The sequence below is a fragment of the Corapipo altera genome, unplaced genomic scaffold (assembly GCF_003945725.1).
Source record: "Corapipo altera isolate COAL_440 unplaced genomic scaffold, ASM394572v1 68, whole genome shotgun sequence".
Lineage (NCBI taxonomy): Eukaryota > Metazoa > Chordata > Aves > Passeriformes > Pipridae > Corapipo > Corapipo altera.
The window spans coordinates 668,955-684,591 of record NW_020884919.1 but is presented as its reverse complement, the minus strand read 5'-3'; the positions used below and the strand labels follow the sequence as shown (position 1 = coordinate 684,591).

Sequence of the window (15,637 nt, the reverse complement as noted above, 5' to 3'; positions counted from 1 at the left end):
AGAGGAGTTTTCCATCTGCATTTCCCGGCTCTCACAGAGGGAGGAGGTGGGAGGGGAACCCGTGGTGGCCACGGGCACAGAGCAGCTTTGAGCAGCCAGGGGGGCAGGAGAGAAAACAGCCCTTGTGGTCCCGGGGTCAGAGGGGACATTCCACTGCCAACATGAGACATATTTTCGTGGGCAGAATGAATCTCTGGGGGGGGAGCGAGCCCAGGGAGGTGTGGAGGAGGAACGAGGTGGGAATGGGGGGAAGGATTGGCCGGTGAGTCACAGGGAATGCCCCACATGGGCTCACTCCCAGCTGGCTCTCGGTCCTCCCTGCCCAGCTCTGGGAAGAGCCGTCTCTCCACGTTTCCCTTTGTCTGGCGGGGCACGTGGGAAGCAGCAGGGTGTGATGAAGTGGGGCAGCTAAAAGGGGGTTGTTTACTGCATTTTTTTGGTGATACTGTTTTGCTTATTGTTTAGGAGAAGTTTTGGGGTGGTTTGTTTCAAATCACAGATGAGTCAGAAAGCGGGAAATTTTAGCACCAAAATTCTTGGTATTTCCAAGACATCTCCCATGCAAAGGCTGCAAAACCCCTCCCTCCCCACGACTGATAAACATCACCTATTTTATAAATACTGATGCACCTGAAGATTAAGAGGTTTCCCAAGCCTTTGGCAGTGACAAAACTGACAGCGTGCCACACACATCAAGTGCTTCTCTACACAAATGTGATAACATTTACTTCCCAAACAAATTAAATCTGATATTTAAAAAATATATACAACAAACCCACAACTTTCCCTGCCCTCAATTTTGCTTTTCCCTATGAATACACTTCAAGAAAATAACACTTGGTGTGTATTTAACAGCACTGGAAATCATGAAGCAAATCCCCCTGCACCTGTTCCTGACTCAAAGACCCCCATTCCACAGCTCCATTCTGTCTAAAATTCAGATCTTTGTGTTTCCTTGTGAAAGTAGAGAGAAGGAGGAAGAAGAGTAAAGCAATTATGAAATTAAATAGTTACACAGTGTGGCAGTGCTAAAATCAACATTTTTACCAGATTTGGATGCCCACTAACACATTTGAAAACACCTTGTGAACTGGCACAACAAGTCTTTGCTGTCCTCATTCTGTTGCATATTTAAGGCAAGATCACAACCATCTCTTCCCTACTTGCTCAAATACAGGGACCAAAGTGTTCCTTCCGAAAATCAATTTTAGCTGAGCTATTTTGTTAGTAAATGTCATATTCCCAGTGCAGAACCAACTGCATCAAGCCATGGGTGATTTGCATGAGCAGGAACCAACCCACGGGGAATGTGTGTGTTTGGAGGGGGGTGAAGGAGGCTCACGAGCCCAGTTTTCCTGGAAACTTTTGGAAAAGCAAAGCCCCAGCGTTTCCCCAGCCAGCCATGTCTGTGCTGCTGGAGGAGGACGTGGGGGGCAGCCGTGCTCAGGCTCCCAGACAGCGTTTGACAGAGTTCCACATCACAGATCAAGGTCTTTGCACAGAGATTGGGGTCTGAGGGAAGAAAGGAAGTGGAATGGACATAAATGTAACATAAAATGGATTGACATGGGCTAAAGGGCAGATGGGAGAGGGAGGGAGGCACAGCCATAAATAAAAACTTTTCTTTAGGGGAGAAGGAGCTGGAAAGATGTTATTGGGTGGGCACGAGGAGCCTCCCGGTGTGTCACGGGCACAGAGAAAGACAGGAAAAGCAAATATAAACTGATGGTAACTCTGTGGTGACCCACAGTTGTTAAATCGTTGGGAGGCTGAGGGAAGGTCAGTTGGATTTTCCTTTCTGCAAATTAACTAAAGGGGAAATATTCATCAATACAGTGTCACACAAAAAAATGATGGAGCTGCTCGTGGAACAGAGTTGGTTCTGTTGGTCTGAGTTCTGACACAAAACAAGAGGTGGAACATACCTGGTGCAGAAGAACCTTGGCCTGAGAGCCTGAGCAGGTCTGGGAGCTTTGGAGACAGGAGTTCTCAGGACATTTCCAGGTTAGAGGAGGAGGGAGGGCAGGGCAGGACTCAGCAGGGGTTCCTGGAGCCTGATGGATCTGCCTCCAGCAGCTGAGCCCAGGGATGGGCTGGAACAGCCTCACCTGCCAGGCACTAACGCTGGGCTGACCCCACCCAGCCCAGCTGCCAGGAATGCACCAGGCTGAACTTCTCTACAAGTCTTTTATTTGTTTTGCACTGTTTCCTGGGACATCGTGATGAAATTGGGACTAAAAACACAATTACAGGTTAATTTAACTCTAAGCAGTCCCTCAAATATATTGTAGATCATTATAATGAAGACATGAATCTCTCACTGGTCCAAAAAAAGCAACAAAGATTCTAACCCTGAACAGGAATTTCTTACCTTTGTGAATATTTTCATTACACTCCTGATATCGGAAATAAGCTTTGCAGATTCTGACTCTTAGAAAATTATTCCCTTGAAAGACTATTTATATTTTCCTGTTCTTTTCTAGCAAGTAATGAATTGGCTTTGCAGGAGGGTCTATGATTTTATGCAAGTTAAGCTTGTAAAATCATAATATTATTAATATCCCAAACAGGCACATTACAGCACACATACTTATATAAACATATAAAATACTGTCTGCATATAAATAAATGAACACATGTTGAGAGAGGTGATCTGTCTTCTCTGTTAATCATATTTATCAGATAAATATGTAATTAGATAATACAATTCTTTTCCAACATGTAGACATGGGTTGTGACAATTATTCACTCATATCTGTAGATGCTGAAGGAGGAATATTTCCATCTAATCTGGGAAATGTTCAACAGAGCCTGGAAAAAGGGGTTATTTCTTTAAAATATTTAAAAATAAAAACCTTTTAATTCTGTCAAGCGTTAACAAACATCCACTCGGTCTGAATGTTTCAAATGGATAAAAATAAGGAGAAGGAGAACCACCAGCCAAACACTTCTGCTCTCCTTCCCAGCTGGATTTGGAGGCGTATAAGTTACCACAACTCTACTGAAATCAAGAAATCTTTGAGAACTGAGGGACTTGATGTTCTTTATTTATGCTTAATCAGTAATCTCTAAATATCATCATCCTAAATTAGGCAGCACGTGAGGGGGAGCAGAGAGCAGCAGGAATTCTCAGGTTGGGCACAGAGCACAGCTCCATCCTGCTCCTGCTCCTGTATCTGCTGCGGGGTCTCACAGACCCTCAGGACCCTCCTGTTCATTCCAGGGCATCCTGTTGGTTTTTGAGCTGACTGATGGCCCAGCTGAGAGCAGCCCTGCTCCCCCCTCTGTCCTCAGGAGCCTCCAAGTTTAAACCCAAGGTAGGACTCCTCAGTTCAGGAATGTTTGAGGAAGACCCTCCCATGTGTCAGCAGGCCCACGTTGTCCCCAGCAGGGTCTATCCAACCTGATAACAATATTTTAAACTAATAATCTATTCAGGATCCCAAGCAATCCAAAATATACAAAATACTGCTTCTTTTCAGTATTATTAACCGGTTTATATGTCTATATTTGCTTTCTTTGTGTCAACCTGGTATCACTTGAATTTAAAATTGAATCAGCATCATTTCTGAGGGCTGGCAGGGTGTGAGGGCTCCTCTGAGGCTGCACCTGCCTGATTTCATCTGCAGGGTGGTGATGCTCCTCAGGCAGAGCCAGCACCTCCCCTGTGCTCTGATGACTGGACACTTGGATGTTGTCACCGCGGCCTCCGAAGGGGTCTGGAAAAGCATTTATCTCAGAACATGTCTATTTTAAACAATGAAGTTGTAACGTAGGGAACTACATCTAAAATAGTAGGTTTGCCTAATAAGAGGCATTTTTCTCTTGTAAAACCCTCCATTAAAGCCACTTTGCTTTGTTAACTTTCATGGCATGTACCCTCACTATAGCCTTCAACACCTGAAAAATTAGTGGAAGAATTTGACTGATTATAGAGGCTGTTTTCCTTGTTCCACTGCTTGTTCTAAAAGGGATACTCAGCAGAACTTGCCTTTTTTTTTTTTTTCATTTTGTGCTGTCTGCATGAGTAATTACCTCCCTGATTTCTGAGATGCAATTGAGTAGCTTCCACATTAGAAAAATCCAAAGATTGATAGAGCCATCTCTCCTAAAGGATTAGTTTGCTGCTGTAATTCCACTGAGTAGGTCATTCAAATAGCAAAATGCTACGAAGTCTAATTCCTCTTGTTTGTAAAAGCCAGGTGTTGATACCTATTTAAGAGAAGCTGAAAAGGGCTGCTTTGCCTTCGGAGGGGAAAAAGGGTTTTCCAATTCCTGCTGCTGCTCCAGCAGGGCAGGGGGAGGAAGGATACACTCGTATTCCTGGAACAGATCGACCCAGGGGCTGGTGGTGCCAGAGAAAAGACCAAAAGGAAGATGGCAAGTGTGCAGAGATGTTGAGAAAAGGGGCACGATTTTAGGAAGCCATGAGCAAGTTTCTCCCAGCACTTAAAGGAACTGTGGGTTTTCCTGGTGCCTTTGGGATTCCAAGGGAGCAGAGGTGAATCCCTCAAGAATGAGTGCCCAACACTCACGTGGAGGAGAGAATTATCCCAGAGATGGGCAGGGGAGAGACTTTAAAATATTGCACTGCTTCCTCCAGGACTGATGTTCAGGGGGAGTCACTTCCAGGGGAAAAGGGGCCACGTGTGTTCTGAGGCCTCCTGCTCTCACCAGGGGATGTGTGTTCAAATCACTTCATGTGGATGAGAAAAGCATCAGTCAAGTTCTGTATCCCCAAATTATCATCTTTCATACCTAATGTTTATATATCAGGCTCTTTAATTTATTGCAGTTATTCTGGGAAAGGTTTTGATAGCATCCAGCGTCTCAATGCCTTTCCATCAGAACCCATTTTCCAAATATTTGAATAATGATAGAAGTGTTTTCGATAGAGTGTGGAGGCAGGAATTCATCTAAACCTCACAGGTATGGCCATAAGGGGTGCAGGGGCAGCCGTGATTGTGATAAATAATTGTGCCAACATCATTTTACCAGGGGAGAATCACTGACTTCCTCTTTCACGCTACAAAACTAAACATCGTAACTAAAAATAAACAACTTAACTAAAGATAAACAGTTTACCTAAAATAAACCACTTTAACTGAAATAAGCATCTCGACTAAAACAAACCTCTTAACTAAACATAAACATATTAAAAACGAATCCTAAAATTCTAAATAACGATTTTAAATTAAAATGCTAAAAAGATGTTAACCTTGTAAATTCACAAAGACATATCTTATGACAACCTTAAGGGGGAAAAAACCCAATACAAAATATAAATAACAAATAACTTTTTTTTTTTTTGCTTTTCAAGTAAATAAATGCTTTACTTCCACTGAAGTCCTAAGGGGGCCAAGTAATTCTTGGGCTCATACAAAGCCTATTTCTCTGCCATCATCCACATCCCTTTTGGTGTAAACTGAGCTCTCCTGACACCGAGAGAGGCTCAGCAATTTCTACCAGCTGAGGATCTGGCAGTTAATTTGAAAGGCAGGAATAAATCTTAGGTGTGCTCTGAAGTCAGTTTAACTGAAATGCAAAAGCTCCTTGCAAGTTGGGTGCACATTTAATTAATTGAAATCCAGGCTCCCCAGACAAGGCCCAGATGCTGCACTTCCTTCTCCCGGCGTCTCCCAGCCAGCTGCACTGATCTCTGCAGCAGCACTGCCCTGTAGCTAAACATCTGGAGAAACCTGGGCAGCAGAATAATAAACACTTCACAATCCTACCAGGCACAGCCCTGACAGTGACTTCAAGGGGGAAGGAAAGGGGGTTGGATGTGGGGTGGGGGGAAGCAAAATTCAAACCTCAGACAGCCCAAGAGACAGAAATACACTGAACTGCCAGAGATGTTCCCAGCCAGGGCCTGCCCTGCCTCTGGACACACCACTGCCAGGGCAGTAAGGCAGGTCCTACATTTTCAGTTTTTACTGGTTTTCACTTGGGCACTGCCAGTTCAAATATTAACAAGAAGTTCTATAAGCTCAGATGGAGCAAAATCATCACAACTGCACAGGCTGAACATGAGCACGTTTAAATTCATTCCAGCCACACCCCTGCTGGAAAATATTCCTGAAGGTAATGACAGTCCTCACCACAGTGTCTTCTTTTGGTTTGCTCCTCTCCTGTAAAGACAATGCTGCAGTGACTTGGCATAGAATCTGAGAATCCCAGGATGGTTTGGGTTGGAAGGGACCTTAAAGGTCCCATGGGCAGGGACACCTTCCACCAGCCCAGGCTGCTCCAAGCCCCATCCAGCCTGGCCTTGGACACTTCCAAGGCAGGCACAGCTTCTCTGGGCAACCTGGGCCAGGGCCTCCCCACCCTCACAGCAGGAATTTCTCCCCAGTATCCCATCTAACCCTGTCCTCTGGCACTGGGAAGCCATTCCCCCTTGTCCATCCAGGCTTTCAGTGCACGGAAGGTTTTTGGATCTCCTGCCTCACCCCAGCTCACTGTCCCCACCCCACCCCACCCCTGGGTGCTCCTGTGCCACTATGGACACCCACATTTCCATGGGATGGAATTCAGATGTTTTGCAAAAAAAGAAATCAAGATCTCCTATAAAAATGACCCCTGTGGGGCTGCAAGAACAATGTAAATAACCCAGTTTAATGCCTCTTTTTCTGGGTGCAAATGGCTCGTGACTGTGATTCATTTTTCCATCAGTCCCCTCACCAGGTGAGTTGTAAGGACAGCAAGGGATAAATCCACTAAATTCCACCTGTGTGACCAATATCTGTACTCGGTGGACAGCAGGGAACTGTCACCAGAAGTGGAGCTCACGTTTCATAGGATCGGAGCTGGAGAGAAGAAGGCAGGGATGGGAGGAAGATTCTGGCAAGCTGCTTGTTTTCTAAACAGAAATCTTGCTGTTTACAGGCAGTTCTCTGTGAAAATTTTTTTTCCCCCTCTGAAAGAAGGAAAAAAAAATCTTTTAAAAATGACTAATTGGGTAAAATTCTTTAAGGTGTCTATCAGCACACGTACTCCTGGGATGTGGTTAAAGTGGCAGGTGATGGGGGTCAGTAACTCCTGCTCTTTTTGGGGAATTGAGCCAATAGTCCCAAGCACTGTTTCAGTGATGCCACCACGAAGTAACCCAGAAAAATCATTAGTTTCATTTTGGCAATTCCACTCTGGCAAAGTGTGGGATTTCCTACAACAGGGAGCTGTCAGAGGACACGCTGGAAGCTGGGGAGCAGGAACACAGGGTTTGCTCAGGTAAGACAGTGAGAATTTTGACTCATTCCCTGTTGCAGGACTGGATCCCAAACGTCACAGCATGCCCAGGTCTCAGCTCAGCACCCGTGGCATGTTAGGTGACCTGCTGGGGTCCTTCCCAGGCTAAATAAATTCATATTGTGTGTGTTCTGCACGTCACTAAAAATATTTGGAATTTTATGAGAGGATAATGAGGCAAGAGACAGCCCAGAGTAGATGGAATAACCTCCTCCCTGCTCTGCTAAGGCAGAACTTGCTGTCTCGGCTCCTGATCCCGTGACACCAACGCTCCTTGAGAGACTGGCAAGGGGTAGGGAGGCATCATTTAAAACCAGAAGGAAAAAAAAAAGAGATGAAATCAGAAAACCTCTCTATCAATCTGCCAAGCTGTCAGAGACGCTTGTTCTGAAACAATTCCTCTCATTTCCAATAAATTATGTCAGAAGTGAATAAAAGGCATAGACAGCAAGTCTGGAGACAGCCGCCTCCTCTGCTGAGCCCTGCTCAAACAATTTGGGGAAATGTGACATCAGTCCCAGCTGACAGGCAGTCTGGGCACGGCTCCTTTGGGAAGCCTGATGCCAGTGAAGGGCTCCCAAGGAGGGAGAGCATCAGGAGGACAGGTCCCAGTCCCTTCCTCTCATCCCTGGAAAAGGCTGAGGGGAAGAAGACTCTTCACTTTACATTGGTAGTACCTGATGAAGAGGCAGAGCTTGTCAGAACAGGAATTAAACTCAAAATGTAAATTCAGCACCAATTATGTGCACCAATAAATACATTACAGTACATCCATGGAGGCCATTAAAATACAAAATGAAGGATTATTAGGAAATAAGAGAAATTACAGAAAAATCTATCAATCACCTAAGCTTAAAATTTTCAATAATAGCAACTTGATACACTCAATATTAACAGCACAAACCACGCTGAGGAGGTGTCAGCATCACCTCCAGTGATGGATCCTGTACATCCCCCGTGCTGAACCCATTCCACCTTACTGGCTGGAGACTCCAGTATCTCCTGCAGCTGACTCTCCCTGCAATATAAATGTGCCATTCCCATCCTGTCCAAGGGAATCTGGAGAGCAGATCACTGTAAATTCTCATCTTCTTGCAAGTTCCATGCTTCTAAAATTCGGTAAATTTGTTTCCTAAATTCCAATGTACATTAAGACCCACCTGAGGTGTGTTCCCCCTGCCCCAGCTCCTCGACTTCCCAATACTCCCATTACTTAACAGATGTTTTTGTGCCTTTCCAATTAGTTCCATTGTTTATCTTAATGAAGGAAAAAACCTCCACCACTTGAGCACTGTTAAAATCAGCGCAACATTTGTCTGGCTTAATAATTGCTGCACGGAGGCTTTTTCTGTGTTTATGTGAGGAGCATTTAAAGTGTTTAGCCAGAGCTGTTCTCAGCCACACGTTGGGATGGAGTCCCTGTGGTGTCAGCTGGAGATAAAACCACCCCCAGCACTCGGAGCAGGGGATAACCCACGGAGGCAAACAGCAAACCTGTTTGGCATTGTCTGGAACACATAGAAGAATATAATTGGCTGGGTATCTGTTTCTGGATCTGCCGCTCGTTCTCTGCAGCGTGGGTTAAGCAGCGGCTGTTTAAAGGTGACGGGAAAGCGTAATTGAAAATTGAGCTAATCAGGGATTCCTGGGTGGAATTGCCTCCCCAGCCAGGCTGCCAAGGGTGGGAGGGGAGCGGGGACAAAGCAGAGGATTCCTCCACTGCTGCTTGCTCTGCTACAGTGTTCCCTTCTCTGAGAGTCGCCCAAAACACAGCAGAGGAATATCAACACACAGCGTAAATATCAGCCAAAATAGACCTTTGAGGTGATGAAAATAAAATTTAAAACTGTCACATATTTGTTTTGGGAAGATACATGTCTAAACAGTGTCACTGTCCTTAGCTATTTTTCGTAGATGATAGGATACTAAAAGTTAGTCCTAACTTTGTATAACTAAAATTCTCTTCATCTTAGCTTTTAAGTTACTTCACACTTCTTTGTTTCAGGGGGCAGCTTTGGGATGAGGACTGGAAAGAGAAGTGGCTGGACGCTGCAGGACACGCTGTGTTCACTCAATCCACGGCCCCACCGGGCACTCAACACATCCCTGGCACCACTGGGCCTCCCAAAATCTCTGGGAAATACAATCAGACTCCAGGGGTTCAGGTAAGGATTAGCATTGCTCCATCCTTTGTAGCTGTCTCATCCTTGTGGAGCGTGCAGGCAATTCCAAGCATGCCCATGTTCTCGATGACTTCACTGCTGTATCCTGCTTTTTCAACCATTCCCCAAAACACCTGGCCTGGGACAAGGAGCTCTGGGAACACAGAGCCCTGAGAGGTTTGTAGAGGAGGAGGAGGAGGGCTGTGTGATCACGGAAGGGCCGTATGGAAAAGCTGGATACGAGGTGAAATTCCAGCAGGGAGCATCAACAGAAATGCTGGCCAGCTGGATCAGCTGATTGTCCGGAGCACCCGGAGCTGATGCTGGCCCCGAGTTCCCGGCTGGCCCTGTGCCCCCTGCCCTGTGCCCCGGCAGGGATGGGAGCAGGAGCGGCAGGAGGCTGTTTACCAGGAACCATAGCAACTTCCAGGGCCATTAGCGGCAATCACGGCCGGCTCCACTCCCTGACTGAAGGCTGGGATGTGTGATATTTAGTCTGACCTATAAAAATATCTCTGGAGCAACCTGCGTGCAGAAGTGTCACATCAAATGTTTGTCATACAAGGGATGTGACACCGGGCACCTGCCGGAGCGTCGGCGCCGCTGAGGGGGGACCTGCCCCTTCAAAAGCCCGATAATATTCTGCTCAGATCCTACAAAAACCAGCTGGTGACAGTGGCCAGGCACGGTGTGACAGACAGAGCCCCCTCACTTCCTTCCTCAGAGGGTCCCATATTCTCAGTTACCATTTCTAGTCATGTTATTAAAGGTGTGTGTTATTACAGTGCCGACCCAGAGCGCTCCTTAAATGCCACCAAAGATGGCAAAATGCCACCCTACAGAAAACCGAGCACGGGGACAGAGCTCCGTGGGGGTGGAGGATGGATCCTGCTTGCAGGTGTGGATGGTAACAGCCAGAGGTGCCTTGGGTGGCTGAGGCAGGTCTGGAGAGGTACCACCACCCCCCCTGCACAGCCCAGGGACAGGAGATGCTGTTCCTCCAGTGCTATAGACACAGGAAAACTGAGAGATGTTCTGGGACACTTGTGCAACAGCTAAACCCTAAATATCTGAGCCACAGTTTAGCCAGGACACCTGAGACCACCCTGCTCATCCCTTCCTAGAGGTCACTCCTCACAAATAACCTCCTCAGTGGGCAGAGTCACCCTCAGTCTGGTCTTCTGCTTCAGTTCACTGTTACTCTCCCACATCACACTGGCCTTTGCAAGCAGCTTGATGGAATCCCTGTCTGTGTTTGGAGCCAGTTTGACACTCCACGAATGTTTTTGGAGACTCTTCAGGACTCAGCAAACAGCCACACTCACAGCCAGAGCTTCCAGGGTTTTCCTTGGCCATGCCCAGCATTCCCAGGAGCTTCCACACCTGGGCTTTTCCCTGGCCATGCCCAGCATTCCCACGAGTTTCCACACCTGCTGTTGCTCCTGCAAAACCAAAGCCAGGAGCTCACTGGACAGGCTGGCTGTGGTTTCTGTGTGTCTGCACAGTTCTGCAACACATATGACAAGATTTCCAATAACCAGGGGATGCTGAACACATGTGTTGGTTTATAATTATTATATAACCACAAATAATATCACTTTAGCTGAATATTCCCCCTGTCCTTTACACACCCTCTGCCATTTCCCAGAAACAGCGCCAGGGCACAGTGAACTGCTCCCTCCCAAATGGAAAACGCACTTGTGCTTCCTTCTTTTTAAGACAGAACAACAATTTCAAGTTCCTTATTTAATGAATATTCATGAAATATCCTGAGCTACAGAGGCTCCTGCATGCCCCAAACCCAGTGTTTGCAGTCCTGCCTCCCCCTGTGATGCTCTGTTTGCCTGCTCTCCTCAGCTTTTGAAAGTCACTTCCTAAAAGGAATATTGCATCTGTCGTGTGAGCAGCCACTCCAACCCCTTGCCTTGCCTTTATGTTTGGGGTTTTTTTTAATTCTTTTTGTGGCTTGTAAATAATTGCAGGGATAGTGCTTGAGGATGTTCTGTCTGTTACTAGGAGATGGGGCCTCAAAGTACGTGGAATCTAAAATACCACTCTATGATAAATAAAAATATCGTTTTACGATTCCATATGGAATCTTATCAATAGAAAATTTGAACAAATTATTTGTAAAAAAAAATAAAAATTAAAAAGAAGAAGTTTTGAAGGCTAAAGAAAACCAATCCAAGGTTTCATCTGAATTTCAGACATTTCACTCAGCTCTCATGAAACATCCTGCCTCTATCAGGCATTTCACCTCTGTAGCATTTGACCTTTCTTTGTAGTATGTAGATTTTAAAATTAATTCATATTCATACTTCACGCGGTTTTGTGGTGGGTTGTTTTTTTTTTTTCCTCAAAAGTAGGATATTTATTGTCACAACAATGTTACAGGGCATTAATTAATGTGATACTTTTAGAATTGGTGCTTGGGGACTTGAACAGAAAGTACCAGCAGTGTGTGAAATCCTGCCTTGGGCACTCTTGCTACTGGAACAAGTTGGAGAATGTATATTCATTAACTTGGAGCTTCCTTAGGAATTACCAAGAGCCACAGAAAGAATGAACTGAAGCTATTACTCCCAGAAATATGGCTTTGAGCAAGAATTTACTTGATTTTCGCCCACATTTTTGAATGCCAAGCAATACATGAATATGATGTTCTTGCATAAAAATAGTTGTATCAGGAGAAATTACAATAGTTTCCAAGAGTCGCTGTGGCCCATTAAAAAAATGGATAAAACAGATTAAATTATCTCCTCTAGACAAAAAAAAAAATTGGATATCTCATGTAGAACTGGAGAAGAGGGAAGACATAATGTATATTTCTGTTGTGTTTGTCAGAAATCCATAATTGCTCAGGTAACTTGCACCTTTAGAACTGTATTATTCACTAACCCTAAATCCACTGTCATGTGCTCTTAAATAGCTCTTTTCAGGGATAGGACGCAGCCAAAGAAGATTTAATTCTTAAAGTTCGTAAATTATTTTGAGAACAGAACCTAAACCTAAATATATTTAAAACATACAACGACTTAAGATGATCAGTTTGGTATTAATGCAGCACTTCCACTCAAATTCAGTTTGATATGATCAAAATATCATCAGCTCCAGTGACAGCAACAAAGATCAGTTCACTTACTTGTATGCTAAATATACTCCCTGTGTTGATAATATCAGGAATGCTTTTAATTTCCTCCTATTTCGTGGTGTTTCACACCTAAACACAGAGAATGATTATTTTAAATTACTAGGGATGTGTGTACCCGGACTGGTGGGGCAGCCAGGTCAGGCTAAATAACCCAGGTATTACCAAACTTCTGTTTCACAGGGATTCAGGAATTAAAATGGCAAATTGTAGGGTGATGTCAGCCTGGAGACACCACCATGCTGTTATTTAATGTCTATTTTTTTAAAGGGCTGGAGATTTTCTCCTTAAAAAAATAATGAACTTCACAAAATGTCACTTTTACTAACAGAAATTATGGCTTGAATACCTGAAAGTGAATATTAAATACATAAAAAAGGGGAAAAATATAAAGAAAAGTTCATTTAAAAAATACTGAGGTTGTGACACAAACTGACAAATGTGGGGAAATGCAGAGGCACAGCTGACACTGCCCTTAATTCACACAACTTTGGGGAAGGTCAGGAGGGCAAAGCTGTAACCCCAGTCCTGGAATCAAGTTTGAAGACTTTGATTTCTTTAATTTTGAATCTATGTCTTAATACACTTTAGAGATTATTTTAATCCCCTTTTTTAATAGAAGAAAGTGACCTACAGGAGAGCTGGAGGGATGAGGGCCTGGGGGGACAGGACACAGGGAATGGCTTCCCACTGCCAGAGGGCAGGGAGACATGGGATATTGGGAAGGAATTCCTGGCTGGGAGGGTGGGGAGGCCCTGGCACAGGTTGGGCAGAGAAGCTGTGGCTGCCCCTGGATCCCTGGAAGTGTCCAAGGCCGGGTTGGACAGGGCTTGGAGCAACCTGGGCTGGTGGAAGGTGTCCCTGCCCATGGCAGGGGGTGGCACTGGATGGGCTTTGAGATCCCTTCCCACCCAAACTATTCCAGGATCCCATGATTTAATGCAGGAACAGCCTCAGGACCTGTGTCCAGGCACCAGGAAATGCCCCAGCCCCCTGGGGCACAGTGTCACCCTGGGGCACAGTCACAGTGTCACCCCCAAAGGGACACCTCTGCCTTGCCCTCCCCGAGCAGCCCAGCCAGGTCCCCACAGCTGAAGAGACCAACCCTGGCTTTGTGAGAGGCACAGCTGAGGGTCCCCAGGGGTCAGAAGCTGCTTTTCTGGTCTTTCCTGCCAGTGGTGAGTCTTTAAAAAGTTTTGGGTTTGTTTTTCATCATGGTGGGGGAGGGAGGGGCTGAGGAAAAGGGGATTTTAATCACTGAGAAACAGACACCTTGAATTCTGCAAACACTGGGCTGAGGTGAGGGTGTTTGTGCTCTCTGGCCACAGGACAAGTGGACAGACAAGGGCAGCCCCAGCTCTGGGTGAGTGATCTCTCCCAATAAATCCAACCCTTGGAGCAGCTCCCCTTACACCCACCAATGACAAGGGCAATGAAAACCTCAGCCCAGCTGAACCTGGAGAGCCCCAGGCCTGTTTGCAAACCTTGAGACAGAGGTGATTAAACCAAGCTGTGCAAATTCAGTCCTTTGCTTTTCCCAGGAAAAAAATGAGAAAATCTTATTCCCAACTCACTGAAACTGCACACACCCAGAATTAATATCTATGCAGAGCTGACCTGCACCATTGCTGCTGCCCAGCCCAGGGCTCCAGGAGCTTCAGGACTCTGCCTTACGTGGACACAACTGGAAAATGTGGACACACCTGATGCATCCAAAATTCTTTCCAAAGTCATCAGTCCAAAAAATACAAATTTTCTGTGCCCGATTTCAAATACTGTCAGTGTAATCATGATACCCTCAAAAAATATTTGACCACCATAGGAATGGAAGGTTGGAAGGGGCCTCAGAACGTCACCTGGTGCCACTCCTCTGAAAGCCAAGCGAGAGACTGACCAGATCTTTGTGCCTGAATTCACAGAGTAGCAGAACTACGACCTGTAACACTCGTGTACCTGTGCTGCCTGTTGCTGCACAGCTGCCAGTCACAGTCTGAGAACAGCAGCAGGAGTGACAGAAGCTCTAGAACTCTGAAATTACTGATAGCTAGAAAATTCCTTCTTCAGCTTCTAAAGTTTTTTGACAAAAAGCTCCCAAGACCTTGACATGTTGAAATAGAAACGTCTTTGAAAGCAGGACAGAATTAGATTAAAACCAGCCAGTGAACCTGGTCTGCATTTGTGTTCTCTGTGCCAAAGTCAAAGACATTTCTAACCCAAGAGGAGACAAACTGGTCGCCCCCCAGGTCTCCTGCAGAACAAACTGCTCCCCAAGCTCCATCACAGTCCCCTGGTCACACTGCTCTGCCAGCCACGGGCTCTCCACCCTGCTTTTCCCAGCTCTGGGTCACACAGAACCATGAGAGTGCCCACAAGAACAGAAAGCCAGGAGCATTTATCATGATATCACATTAAAAGCCCATCAAGTATCCCCAAAGTCCCCTTACCTGCCCAGCCCACCCCCACCTGGCGCTGTGGCCCAGCACGAGGAGGTGGCTGGCAGTGCCACCAGGGCAGGAGCTGGGGGAGAACTCGATGGTCAGGACACCAGGAGAGCGTGTTTGGAGTAAAACCCAGCCAGGTGTTCATGAGAGAGAGACAGACCCACCTGGTGTGGCAGCTGCTGGTGCTGGTGCAGTGACAAATCAATGCCCGGGGTGATTGCCTGGCAGGTCAGCTCCTAATGCAACCATCAATCACATCCCCTCCCAGTCTTTCAAAATTAAGCAGAAAGAAAAAGAGATTTTAGTTTTCTTTTCTTAGCTTATTTTTAACAGAGGCACTACAGAATTATGATGGTGTCCTTTTGGTAAACCAAAATGTCAGACACATATTATTCTTTTAAACATCTCCTGGCCTTTCTCTGAAAGGTTAAGGTGGTTTAAATAAATTTAGTCAAAGTAAATGACAGCTGAGGAAGAGTATTAGAAAACTATACTTATCAACAACCTCTTTTCCTTAAATTTAAACAAGTCATTTACCAAACTGCAGTTTAAGGAGATCATGACAATATATGGTCTTCTGCAGAAGGATGAAAACAACTTGAAATGGTAAAGAAATGTGGGGTGGGGGAAATTACACA

At 45.6% G+C, this 15,637-nt stretch overlaps 1 long non-coding RNA gene across 1 annotated transcript; it reads right to left on the bottom strand.

The window, feature by feature from the left end:
- Nucleotides 1–3,517: 3,517 nt before the first annotated feature.
- Nucleotides 3,518–15,265, bottom strand: LOC113953312. Its single transcript, XR_003529839.1, has 4 exons — nucleotides 15,164–15,265; nucleotides 13,664–13,791; nucleotides 12,553–12,630; nucleotides 3,518–3,719 (listed from the first exon to the last, which is right to left on the bottom strand). It is a non-coding gene; the product is annotated as an uncharacterized LOC113953312 (long non-coding RNA).
- Nucleotides 15,266–15,637: the final 372 nt, after the last annotated feature.